The sequence below is a fragment of the Lampetra fluviatilis genome, unplaced genomic scaffold, assembly GCF_964198595.1.
Source record: "Lampetra fluviatilis unplaced genomic scaffold, kcLamFluv1.1 SCAFFOLD_165, whole genome shotgun sequence".
In the NCBI taxonomy this organism is placed as follows: Eukaryota; Metazoa; Chordata; class Hyperoartia; order Petromyzontiformes; family Petromyzontidae; genus Lampetra; species Lampetra fluviatilis.
The window spans coordinates 20,001-32,289 of NW_027620527.1; the positions used below are offsets into that span (position 1 = coordinate 20,001).

The window sequence follows — 12,289 nt, forward strand, 5'->3', positions numbered from 1 at the left end:
ATCATCATCACTAACACCAACATCACCAACATCATCACCATCGTCATCACTAACATCGTCACCATCATCAACATCACCACCCCCGTGTGTGCCGCCCTCCGTGCGCCGCTAGGCCTCCGCCTCATCCTCCGGCTCGTCTGATGAGGAGCCTCTGGCCCAGATGCAGAGACAGAGTGAGGCCAAGAGCAGCCGCTCACCTGTGAGTCACCCGCTACTCACCCACTACTCACCCACCTACTCACCCACTCGCTCACCCGCTACTCACCCACTCGCTCACCCGCTACTCACCCATTCGCTCACCAGTGAGACACTCACTACTCACCCACTACTCACCCACTCGCTCACCCACTCGCTCACCCGCTACTCACCCACTCGCTCACCAGTGAGACACCCACTACTCACCCACTACTCACCCACTCGCTCACCCACTCGCTCACCCGCTACTCACCCACTCGCTCACCAGTGAGACACCCACTACTCACCCACTACTCACTCACTCGCTCACCAGTGAGACACCCACTACTCACCCACTACTCACCCACTCGCTCACCCGCTACTCACCCACTCGCTCACCCGCTACTCACCCATTCGCTCACCAGTGAGACACCCACTACTCACCCACTACTCACTCACTCGCTCACCAGTGAGACACCCACTACTCACCCACTACTCACCCACTCACCCACTCGCTCACCAGTGAGACACCCACTACTCACCCACTCACCCACTCGCTCACCAGTGAGACACCCACTACTCACCCACTCACCCACTCGCTCACCAGTGAGACACCCACTACTCACCCACTACTCACCCATTCACCCACTCGCTCACCAGTGAGACACCCACTACTCACCCACTACTCACCCACTCACCCACTCGCTCACCAGTGAGACACCCACTACTCACCCACTCACCCACTCGCTCACCAGTGAGACACCCACTACTCACCCACTACTCACCCACTACTCACCCACTCACCCACTACTCACCAGTGAGACACTCACTACTCACCCGCTACTCACCCATTACTCACCCACTACTCACCAGTGAGACACTCACTACTCACCCGCTAACCACCCACTCGCTCACCCACTCGCTCACCCACTACTCACCCACTCGCTACTCACCCACTCACTCACCACTCACCCACTTGCTCACCCACTACTCACCCACTACTCACTCACTTGCTCACCCACTATACGGGTGAGTGGGTGTGCGGGCGGGTGAATGGGTGGGTGGGTGAGTGAGTGTTTGAGTGAGTGGGTAGGTGAGTGAGTGAGTGGGTGGGTGGGTGGGTGAGTGAGTGAGTGGGTGGGTGAGTGGGTGAGTGGGTGGGTGAGTGAGTGAGTGGGTGGGTGAGTGGGTGAGTGAGTGGGTGTGCGGGCGGGTGAGTGGGTGGGTGGGTGAGTGAGTGTTTGAGTGAGTGGGTAGGTGAGTGAGTGAGTGGGTGGGTGGGTGGGTGAGTGAGTGAGTGGGTGAGTGGGTGAGTGGGTGAGTGAGTGAGTGGGTGGGTGGGTGAGTGGGTGAGTGAGTGGTTGGGTGGGTGGGTGAGTGGGTGGGTGAGTGGGTGGGTGGGTGGGTGGGTGAGTGGGTGGGTGGGTGGGTGGGTGGGTGAGTGGGTGGGTGGGTGGGTGGGTGAGTGGGTGGGTGGGTGGGTGGGTGGGTGGGTGGGTGAGTGGGTGGGTGGGTGGGTGGGTGAGTGGGTGGGTGGGTGGGTGAGTGGGTGAGTGAGTGAGTGGGTGGTGAGTGAGTGAGTGGGTGGTGAGTGAGTGAGTGGGTGGTGAGTGAGTGAGTGGGTGAGTGAGTGGGTGTGCGGGCGGGTGAGTGAGTGGGTGGGTGGGTGAGTGAGTGTTTGAGTGAGTGGGTAGGTGAGTGAGTGAGTGGGTGGGTGAGTGGGTGGGTGAGTGGGTGGGTGGGTGAGTGGGTGGGTGGGTGAGTGGGTGGGTGGGTGGGTGAGTGGGTGGGTGGGTGAGTGGGTGGGTGAGTGAGTGAGTGGGTGGGTGAGTGAGTGGGTGGGTGAGTGGGTGAGTGGGTGAGTGAGTGAGTGGGTGGGTGGGTGGGTGAGTGGGTGGGTGGGTGGGTGAGTGAGTGGGTGGGTGAGTGAGTGAGTGGGTGGGTGGGTGAGTGGGTGGGTGGGTGGGTGAGTGGGTGAGTGGGTGGGTGGGTGAGTGGGTGGGTGGGTGGGTGAGTGGGTGGGTGAGTGGGTGGGTGGGTGGGTGGGTGAGTGGGTGGGTGGGTGAGTGGGTGGGTGGGTGGGTGAGTGGGTGGGTGGGTGGGTGGGTGAGTGGGTGGGTGGGTGAGTGGGTGGGTGGGTGGGTGAGTGAGTGGTGAGTGACTGTCTCTCAGGTGAGGAAGCGAGGTCGTGGCTCAGAGGGCGACTCCTCCGTCTCGGCTGAGTCACCCACTCACCTGGTGAAGAGACGAAGAGCGGAGTCACCCTCACCTGGTGAACCTCACCCACTCACTCACTCACCTGCTCACTCACCCACCCACCCACTCACCCATCCAATGACTCACTCACCCACCAACTCACTCACTGACCCACCCACTCACCCACCCACTCACCCACCCACTGACTCAATCACCCACCCACTCAACCACTCACTCAACCGCCCACCCACTCGCCCACTCACTCGCCCACTCACTCACCGCTCACCCATTTGGCCATGCACTCACCCACCCACCCATCTACTCACATATTCACCCATACACTCACTTACTCACCCACTCAACCAATCGTGCACTCACCCACTCACTCACCCACTTACTCATCCACTCGCTTACTCATTCACCCACACACTCACTTACTCACCCACTCGCTCACTTGCCCACGCACTCACTCACCCACCCCCTCACCCACCCACTCACCCCACACCCACTCACCCACTCACTCACCCACTCACTCACCCACTCGCTCAGTTACTCACCCACTCACCCACCCACCCACTCACTCGTTCACCCACTCACCCACCCACTCACCCACTCACCCACCCACCCACTCACTCACTTACCCACTCACCCACCCACTCAACCACCCACTCACCCACCCACTCACCCACCCACTCAACCACCCACTCAACCACCCACTCACCCACCCACTCACCCACTCACCCACCCACCCACTCACTCACCCACCCACTCACTCACTTACCCACTCACCCACCCACTCAACCACCCACCCACTCACCCACCCACTCAACCACCCACTCACCCACTCACTCACCCACCCACTCACTCACTCACTCACCCACTCACCCACCCACTCACCCACCCACTCACTCACCCACCCACTCACCCACTCACCCACCCACTCACCCACCCACTCACTCACCCACCCACTCACTCACTTACCCACTCACCCACCCACTCAACCACCCACTCACCCGCCCACTCACCCACCCACTCACCCACCCACTCACCCACCCACTCACTCACCCACCCACTCACCCACACACTCACCCACTCACCCACCCACCCCCCTCACCCTCTAACCCTCCCGTAGACTCATCGAGCGTTGAACGGAAACCCAGTGGCAGACAAAATCAATCGGCTGCAGACGGGAAGACAAAGACGGCCGGGAAGACAAAGGCCCCGGTGAAAACAAAGGCCCCGGTGAAAACAAAGGCAGCCGGGAAGACAAAGGCAGCCGGGAAGAGGGCACCGAAAATGTCTGACGATGAAGATGATGATGATGGTAGTGATGGTAGTGATAGCGATGGTGATGGTAGTGATGGTGATGTTAAAAAATCCGGCACCGTTAACAGACGGAAGAAACCTTCCATCAGAAAGGACGGCGATGATGGTAGTGATGGTGGTGATGGTGGTGATGGTAGTGATGGTGATGGTAGTGATGGTGGTGATGGTGATGGTAGTGATGGTGATGTCAAAAAATCCGGCACCGTTTCCCAACGGAAGAAATCTGCTGTCACAAAGAACAGCGATGATGGTGGTGATGGTAGTGATGGTGAGGGTAGTGATGGTGATGTCAAAAAATCCGGCACCGTTTCCCAACGGAAGAAATCTGCCGTCACAAAGAACAGCGATGATGGTGGTAGTGATGGTGGTGATGGTAGTGATGGTGAGGGTAGTGATGGTGATGTCAAAAAATCCGGCACCGTTTCCCAACGGAAGAAATCTGCTGTCACAAAGAACAGCGATGATGGTGGTGATGGTAGTGATGGTGAGGGTAGTGATGGTGATGTCAAAAAATCCGGCACCGTTTCCCAACGGAAGAAATCTGCCGTCACAAAGAACAGCGATGATGGTGGTAGTGATGGTGGTGATGGTAGTGATGGTGAGGGTAGTGATGGTGATGTAAAGAAATCCGAAACCGTTAACAAACGGAAGAAACCTTCCATCAGAAAGGACAGCGATGGTAGTGATGGTAGTGATGGTGGCGATGGTGGTGATGGTAGTGGTAGTGATGGTAGTGATGGTGGCGATGGTGGTGATGGTAGTGGTAGTGATGGTGATGTTAAAACATCCGGCACCGTTAACAAACGGAAGAAACCTTCCATCACAAAGGAGACCGATGGTAGTGATGGTAGGGATGGTAGTGATGGTGATGTTGATGTTAAAAAATCCGGCACCATTAACAAACGGAAGAAATCTTCCGTCACAAAGGAGAGCGATGGTAGTGATGGTAGGGATGGTAGTGATGGTGATGGTAGTGGTGGTGATGGTGGTGATGGTGATGGTAGTGATGGTAGCGATGGTGATGTTAAAAAATCCGGCACCGTTAATAAACGGAAGAAACCTTCCATCAGAAAGGAGAGCGATGGTAGTGATGGTGATGGTAGTGATGGTAGTGATGGTGATGTTGATGTTAAAACATCCGGCACCGTTACCAAACGTAAGAAATCTGCCATCACAAAGGACAGCGATGATGGTAGTGATGGTAGTGATGGTGATGGTAGTGATGGTAGTGATGGTAGTGATGGTAGTGATGGTAGTGGCAAGGGTGATGTCAAAAAATCCAGCACCGCTGCCAAACGTAAGAAACCTTCCGTCACAAAGGCCAGCGATGATGGTAGTGATGGTAGTGATGGTAGTGATGGTAGTGGCAAGGGTGATGTCAAAAAATCCAGCACCGCTGCCAAACGTAAGAAGTCTCCCAGCGGAAGTGGCGGTGATGGCGATGGCGGCGGGCGAAAGGGAAAGTCGGCAAAGAAGTCAACGAATAGGAAGGTGAGCCGTCGGTCGGGGTGGTGTGCGGGTGAGCAAGTCGCGTGTGTGTGTGTCTGTCTGTGTGTCTATCACACACAGACATGCCTAAACAGCTTTTGTTCGGCCGGATCGAGGGGGCTAAACGGGCGCGGCACGGGCTAGAGAAGAGATGGAGTGATGTGGTACAGGAGGACGTGGAGCTGAGTGGACTTGCCGATGACTGGTACCAGCGGTGTCAAGATCGGCCTCAGTGGAGGAGGCTCGTGAAGGACGCTACTGGGCAGTTGGAGGCAGTCGCCCTCCAACAACAACGGAGGGCGGAGGAGCGACGCTCACAACAACGAGCGGAGCGCCGGGTGGCTAAAGCACAGCAAGTTGGCACAGTAGGGGGCACAGGTGGTGCATCAGCCAGTCATCTCGGTCATCTCAGTCGACCCGTGGCACCTGCTGGGTCTGCCCCGTGACCTCCTGTCAGCAGGCGTTCGACACTTCACGTGGCCTTAACGTGCACCAAGCCTGGCACAGGCGTCGTGGTGACGTCACCGCCACTTAGTGGCGAATGGCGGTTGTTGCTGTGTGTGTCTATCAGTGCTGTGTGTGTGTGTATCAGTGCTGTGTGTGTGTGTATCAGTGCTGTGTGTGTGTGTGTATCAGTGCTGTGTGTGTGTCTATCAGTGCTGTGTGTGTGTGTGTATCAGTGCTGTGTGTGTGTGTCTCTATCGGTGCTGTGTGTGTGTGTGTCTAACAGAGCGCTGAGGATCACCCGGCAGTGCAGCGCTTGAAGCGCTACCTGCTTGCGTGTGGGGTGCACTGTCGCTACGCCAAGTTGCTGAGCGACTGCCACTCGCGGTCGGCACGCGTGAGCAGACTACAGGAAGAGCTGCAGCAAGCCGGGATGAAAGGTACGGAGAGAGGCACGGGGAGAGGGAGACACGGGGAGAGAGAGAGAGACACGGAGATAGAGAGAGAGAGACAGAGAGAGAGAGACACTGAGAGAGGGAGAGACCCGGGGAGAGAGAGGGAGAGACACGGGGAGAGAGAGGGAGACATGGGGAGGGAGAGAGAGACACGGGGAGAGAGAGGGAGAGACACAGGGAGAGAGAGGGAGACACTGAGAGAGGGAGACACGGGGAGAGAGGGAGAGACACAGGGAGAGAGAGGGAGACATGGGGAGAGAGAGAGAGACACGGGGAGAGAGAGGGAGAGACAGGGAGAGAGACATGGGGAGAGAGAGGGAGAGACACGGGGAGAGAGACACAGGGAGAGAGAGGGAGACATGGGGAGAGAGAGGGAGAGACACAGGGAGAGAGACATGGGGAGAGAGAGGGAGACATGGGGAGAGAGAGAGAGAGAGACACGGAGAGAGAGACAGAGAGAGAGAGACACTGAGAGAGGGAGAGACCCGGGGAGAGAGGGAGAGACACGGGGAGAGAGAGAGAGACACGGGGTGAGAGAGAGAGAGACACTGAGAGAGGGAGAGACACAGGGAGAGAGAGGGAGACACGGGGAGAGAGAGAGAGACACGGGGAGAGAGAGGGAGAGACACAGGGAGAGAGAGGGAGACATGGGGAGAGAGAGAGAGACACAGGGAGAGAGAGGGAGACATGGGGAGAGAGAGAGAGACACGGGGAGAGAGAGGGAGACATGGGGAGAGAGAGGGAGAGACACAGGGAGAGAGAGGGAGACACGGGGAGAGAGAGAGAGACACGGGGAGAGAGAGAGAGAGACACAGGGAGAGAGAGGGAGACATGGGGAGAGAGAGAGAGACACGGGGAGAGAGAGGCAGACACAGGGAGAGAGAGGGAGACACGGGGAGAGAGAGGCAGACACAGGGAGAGAGAGAGAGACACGGGGAGAGAGAGAGAGACACGGGGAGAGAGAGGCAGACACAGGGAGAGAGAGAGAGACATGGGGAGAGAGAGAGAGACACAGGGAGAGAGAGAGAGACACGGGGAGAGAGAGAGAGACACGGGGAGAGAGAGGCAGACACAGGGAGAGAGAGGGAGACACTGAGAGAGGGAGAGACACGGGGAGAGAGAGGGAGAGACACGGAGAGAGAGAGAGACACAGAGAGAGAGACACGGGGAGAGAGAGGGAGACACGGAGAGAGAGACACACACAGAGACGGGGAGGGAGAGACACGGAGAGAGACACGGGGAGAGAGACGCGGGGAGAGAGACGCGGGGAGAGAGACACGGGGAGAGAGACGCGGGGAGAGAGACGCGGGGAGAGAGAAACGGGGAGAGAGACGCGGGGAGAGAGACGCGGGGAGAGAGACGCGGGGTGAGACACGCGGGGAGAGAGACGCGGGGAGAGAGACGCGGGGTGAGACGCGGGGAGAGAGACGCGGGGAGAGAGACGCGGGGAGAGAGACACGGGGAGAGAGACGCGGGGAGAGAGACGCGGGGAGAGAGAAACGGGGAGAGAGACGCGGGGAGAGAGACGCAGGGAGAGAGACGCGGGGAGAGAGACGCGGGGTGAGACACGCGGGGAGAGAGACGCGGGGAGAGAGACGCGGGGTGAGACGCGGGGAGAGAGACGCGGGGAGAGAGACGCGGGGTGAGACACGTGGGGAGAGAGACTCGGGGAGAGACACGCGGGGAGAGAGACGCGGGGAGAGAGACGCGGGGAGAGACACGGGGAGGAAAGGGTGGTCCCTACACGGACACCAGCGGGAGGTGTTGGGTGGATGTGGAGCTGAGTGGACTTGCCGATGGCCAATGCCAGCGATGTTAAAAGATCGGCTTCTGTGGAGGAGGAGGAGGCTCTTGGAAGGACGTCGCTACTGGGCAGTGCCAGGCTAGGTGCACCGTGAGGCTGCTGCTGCTGGGAAGTTGGAGGCAGTCGCCCTCCAACAACAACGAGCGGAGCGCCGGGTGGCTAAAGCGCAGCAAGTTGGCACAGTAGGGGGCACAGGTGGTGCATCAGCCAGTCATCTCGGTCATCTCGGTCAGTCGACCCGTGGCACCTGCTGGGTCTGCCCCGTGACCTCCTGCCAGCGGGCGTTCGACACTTCACGTGGCGGCCTCAGGGTGCACATGGCCTGGCACAAGCGTCGTGGTGACGTCACCGCCACTTAGTGGCGAATGGCGGTTGTTGTTGTTGTGATGAGTGGTGAGTGAGTGATTGGTGAGTGATTGGTGAGTATCCTCACCGCACAGGGAAGCCGACGCTAGTGAAGTGTCGGAGGTTGAAGGCCAAGAGGGAGGAGGCCGCAGAAGTGGCAGAGCTGGACTCTAGAAACATCATCGTCACCACTGGTACACTCACCAATCACTCACCAATTACTCACCACTCACTCACACACTCACTCACCACTCACTCACGAAGCTGGACTCTAGAAACATCATCGTCACCACTGGTACACTCACCAATCACTCACCAATTACTCACCACTCACCCACACACTCACTCACCCACACACTCACTCACACACTCGCTCACACTCACTCGTACACTCACAAAGCTGGACTCTAGAAACCTCATCGTCACCACTGGTACACTCACCAATCACTCACCAATTACTCACCACTCACCCACACACCACTCACCCACACACTCACTACTCATACACTCACTCACCAACTCACTCACACACTCACTCACGAAGCTGGACTCTAGAAACATCATCGTCACCACTGGTACACTCACCAATCACTCACCAATTACTCACCACTCACCCACACACCACTCACCCACACACTCACTACTCATACACTCACTCACCAACTCACTCACACACTCACCACTCACTCACGAAGCTGGACTCTAGAAACATCATCGTCCCCACTGGTACACTCACCAATCACTCACCAATTACTCACCACTCACTACTCACTCACCAACTCACTCACTCATCAACTCACTCGCACACTCACTCACCAACTCACTCACACACTCACCACTCACTCACCCACTCACCCACTCACTCACCCACTCACACACTCACTCACCCACTCACACACTCATTCACCCACTCACCTACTCACTATTCACCCACTCACTCAGACTCACTCACATTCATTCACCCACACACACACCCACCCACCAACTCACTCACTCATTCAAACACCAACTCACTCACCCACACACCAACTCACCCACACACACACCAACTCACCCACACACTCACCCATCCACATGCCCATTCACCCACCAACTCACCCACCCATACACCAACTCACCCACACACCAACTCACCCACCCACACACCAACTCACCCACACACCCATCCACACACCAACTCACCCACACACCAACTCACCCACCCACACACCAACTCACCCACACACCCACCCACACACCCACCCACACACCCACCCACACACCAACTCACTTACTCACCCACACACTAACTCACCCACCCACCCACTCACACACACGCCCACACACCCACCCACACCCCCACACACACACCCACCCACACACACCCACACACCCTCACCCTCTACAAATGTTCACAATCCCACGTCTCCCGTCTCCCCCCAGGCCGCCCCAAGCGCACCAACGTTTGGAGTCTTTACAACGCCCCCACCACCTCCGCCATCACCACCACCCACTCACCCACACACCCACCCACTCACCCACCCACTCACCAACTCACCCACACACCAACTCACCCACCCACCAACTCACCCACCCACACACTCACTCACCCACACGCTCATTCACACACCAACTCACCCACACGCTCACCCATACGCCCACTCACCCACCAACTCACCCACACACACATCCACCCACACACCCACACACACACTCGCTTACACACACCCTCACCCTCTACAAATGTTCACAATCCCACGTCCCCCGTCTCCCCCCAGGCCGCCCCAAGCGCACCAACGTTTGGAGTCTTTACAACGCCCCCACCACCTCCGCCACCACCGCCACCTCAACGCAGCAGCAGCGGCAGCAGCATGAAGATGAAGATGTCCACGGCCACCTCGAGCAGTCCCCTGCGAAGCTGCGAGCGCTGCCCTCGGACGAGGACTCAGCGGCGGCGACGGACGAGGACGAGGCAGCAGCGGGGGGAGGGCGGCCCAGGAGAGGCCTGTCGGCCTGGGCCGGGCTCCGTGGGATCGTCAGCGACGACGGGGACAGCGGCGGTGATGATGAGTGAGGTGGTGAGGTGGTGAGGAGGTGGTGGTGAGGAGGTGGTGGTGGTGACGAGTGAGGTGGTGAGGAGGTGGTGGTGAGGAGGTGGTGAGGTGGTGGTGGTGACGAGTGAGGTGGTGAGGAGGAGGAGCTACTTGCCGTTGCAAGGGCCGGTTTCCACTTTCAGTGTCTCATCAGCAGCCAGGGTCTGCGTGATTCACTGCCGTTGTGTGTGTCACTGTGTGTGTGTGTCACTGTGTGTGTGTCACTGTGTGTGTGTCTGTGTGTGTGTCACTGCCGTTGTGTGTGTCACTGTGTGTGTGTGTCACTGTGTGTGTGTGTGTGTCACTGTGTGTGTGTGTCACTGTGTGTGTGTGTGTGTGTCACTGTGTGTGTGTGTGTGTCACTGTGTGTGTGTGTGTGTGTCACTGTGTGTGTGTGTCACTGTGTGTGTGTGTGTGTGTCACTGTGTGTGTGTGTGTGTGTCACTGTGTGTGTGTGTGTGTGTCACTGTGTGTGTGTGTGTCACTGTGTGTGTGTGTGTGTCACTGTGTGTGTGTGTGTGTCACTGTGTGTGTGTGTGTGTGTCACTGTGTGTGTGTGCCACTCAGAGTTGCGCTTTGTGGTAACTTCATGTAACTTCGAGTGGGGTGGTTTTTGGAACGTTACTTTTAATGTTCAATAAAGTGTTTTATTTGATTTTGTACCCCCTGATCTGTGGGGTTAAACCGAGTCAGAGAGACCCACAGACTCACCACAAAGATACCCACAGACTCACCACACAGAGACCCACAGACTCACCACACAGAGACCCACAGACTCACCACACAGACACCCACAGACTCACCACACAGAGACCCACAGACTCACCACACAGACACCCACAGACTCACCACACAGAGACCCACAGACTCACCACACAGAGACCCACAGACTCACCACACAGAGACCCACAGACTCACCACACAGAGACCCACAGACTCACCACACAGACACCCACAGACTCACCACACAGAGACCCACAGACTCACCACACAGATACCCACAGACTCACCACACAGAGACCCATAGACTCACCACACAGAGACCCATAGACTCACCACACAGAGACCCACAGACTCACCACACAGAGACCTATAGACTCACCACACAGAGACCCATAGACTCACCACACAGAGACCCATAGACTCACCACACAGAGACCCATAGACTCACCACAGAGACCCATAGACTCACCACACAGAGACCCACAGATTCACCACACAGACACCCACAGACTCACCACACAGAGACCCATAGACTCACCACAGAGACCCATAGACTCACCACACAGAGACCCACAGACTCACCACACAGACACCCACAGACTCACCACACAGAGACCCATAGACTCACCACAGAGACTCACCACACAGAGACCCACAGACTCACCACACAGACACCCACAGACTCACCACACAGAGACCCACAGACTCACCACACAGACACCCACAGACTAACCACACAGAGACCCATAGACTCACCACAGAGACTCACCACACAGAGACCCACAGACTCACCACACAGAGACCCACAGACTCACCACACAGAGACCCACAGACTCACCACACAGAGACCCACAGACTCACCACACAGACACCCACAGACTCACCACACAGAGACCCATAGACTCACCACAGAGACTCACCACACAGAGACCCACAGACTCACCACACAGACACCCACAGACTCACCACACAGAGACCCATAGACTCACCACAGAGACCCATAGACTCACCACAGAGACCCATAGACTCACCACACAGAGACCCACAGACTCACCACACAGACACCCACAGACTCACCACACAGAGACCCATAGACTCACCACAGAGACTCACCACACAGAGACCCACAGACTCACCACACAGACACCCACAGACTCACCACACAGAGACCCACAGACTCACCACACAGACACCCACAGACTCACAACACAGAGACCCATAGACTCACCACAGAGACTCACCACACAGAGACCCACAGACTC

The 12,289-nt window shown here is 57.5% G+C and overlaps 1 long non-coding RNA gene across 1 annotated transcript in view; it reads left to right on the forward strand.

Moving 5' to 3' along the window:
- LOC144954018 (uncharacterized) overlaps window positions 1–9,716 on the forward strand; it is a 14,578-nt gene extending 4,862 nt beyond the window's left edge. Inside the window, exons 3-8 of the long non-coding RNA XR_013641006.1 lie at window positions 113–199; window positions 2,347–2,446; window positions 3,503–5,187; window positions 5,915–6,068; window positions 8,328–8,426; window positions 9,655–9,716. This is a non-coding gene — a long non-coding RNA (uncharacterized LOC144954018). The remainder of the gene's footprint in view (window positions 1–112; window positions 200–2,346; window positions 2,447–3,502; window positions 5,188–5,914; window positions 6,069–8,327; window positions 8,427–9,654) is intronic.
- The last annotated feature ends 2,573 nt before the right edge of the window (window positions 9,717–12,289 follow it).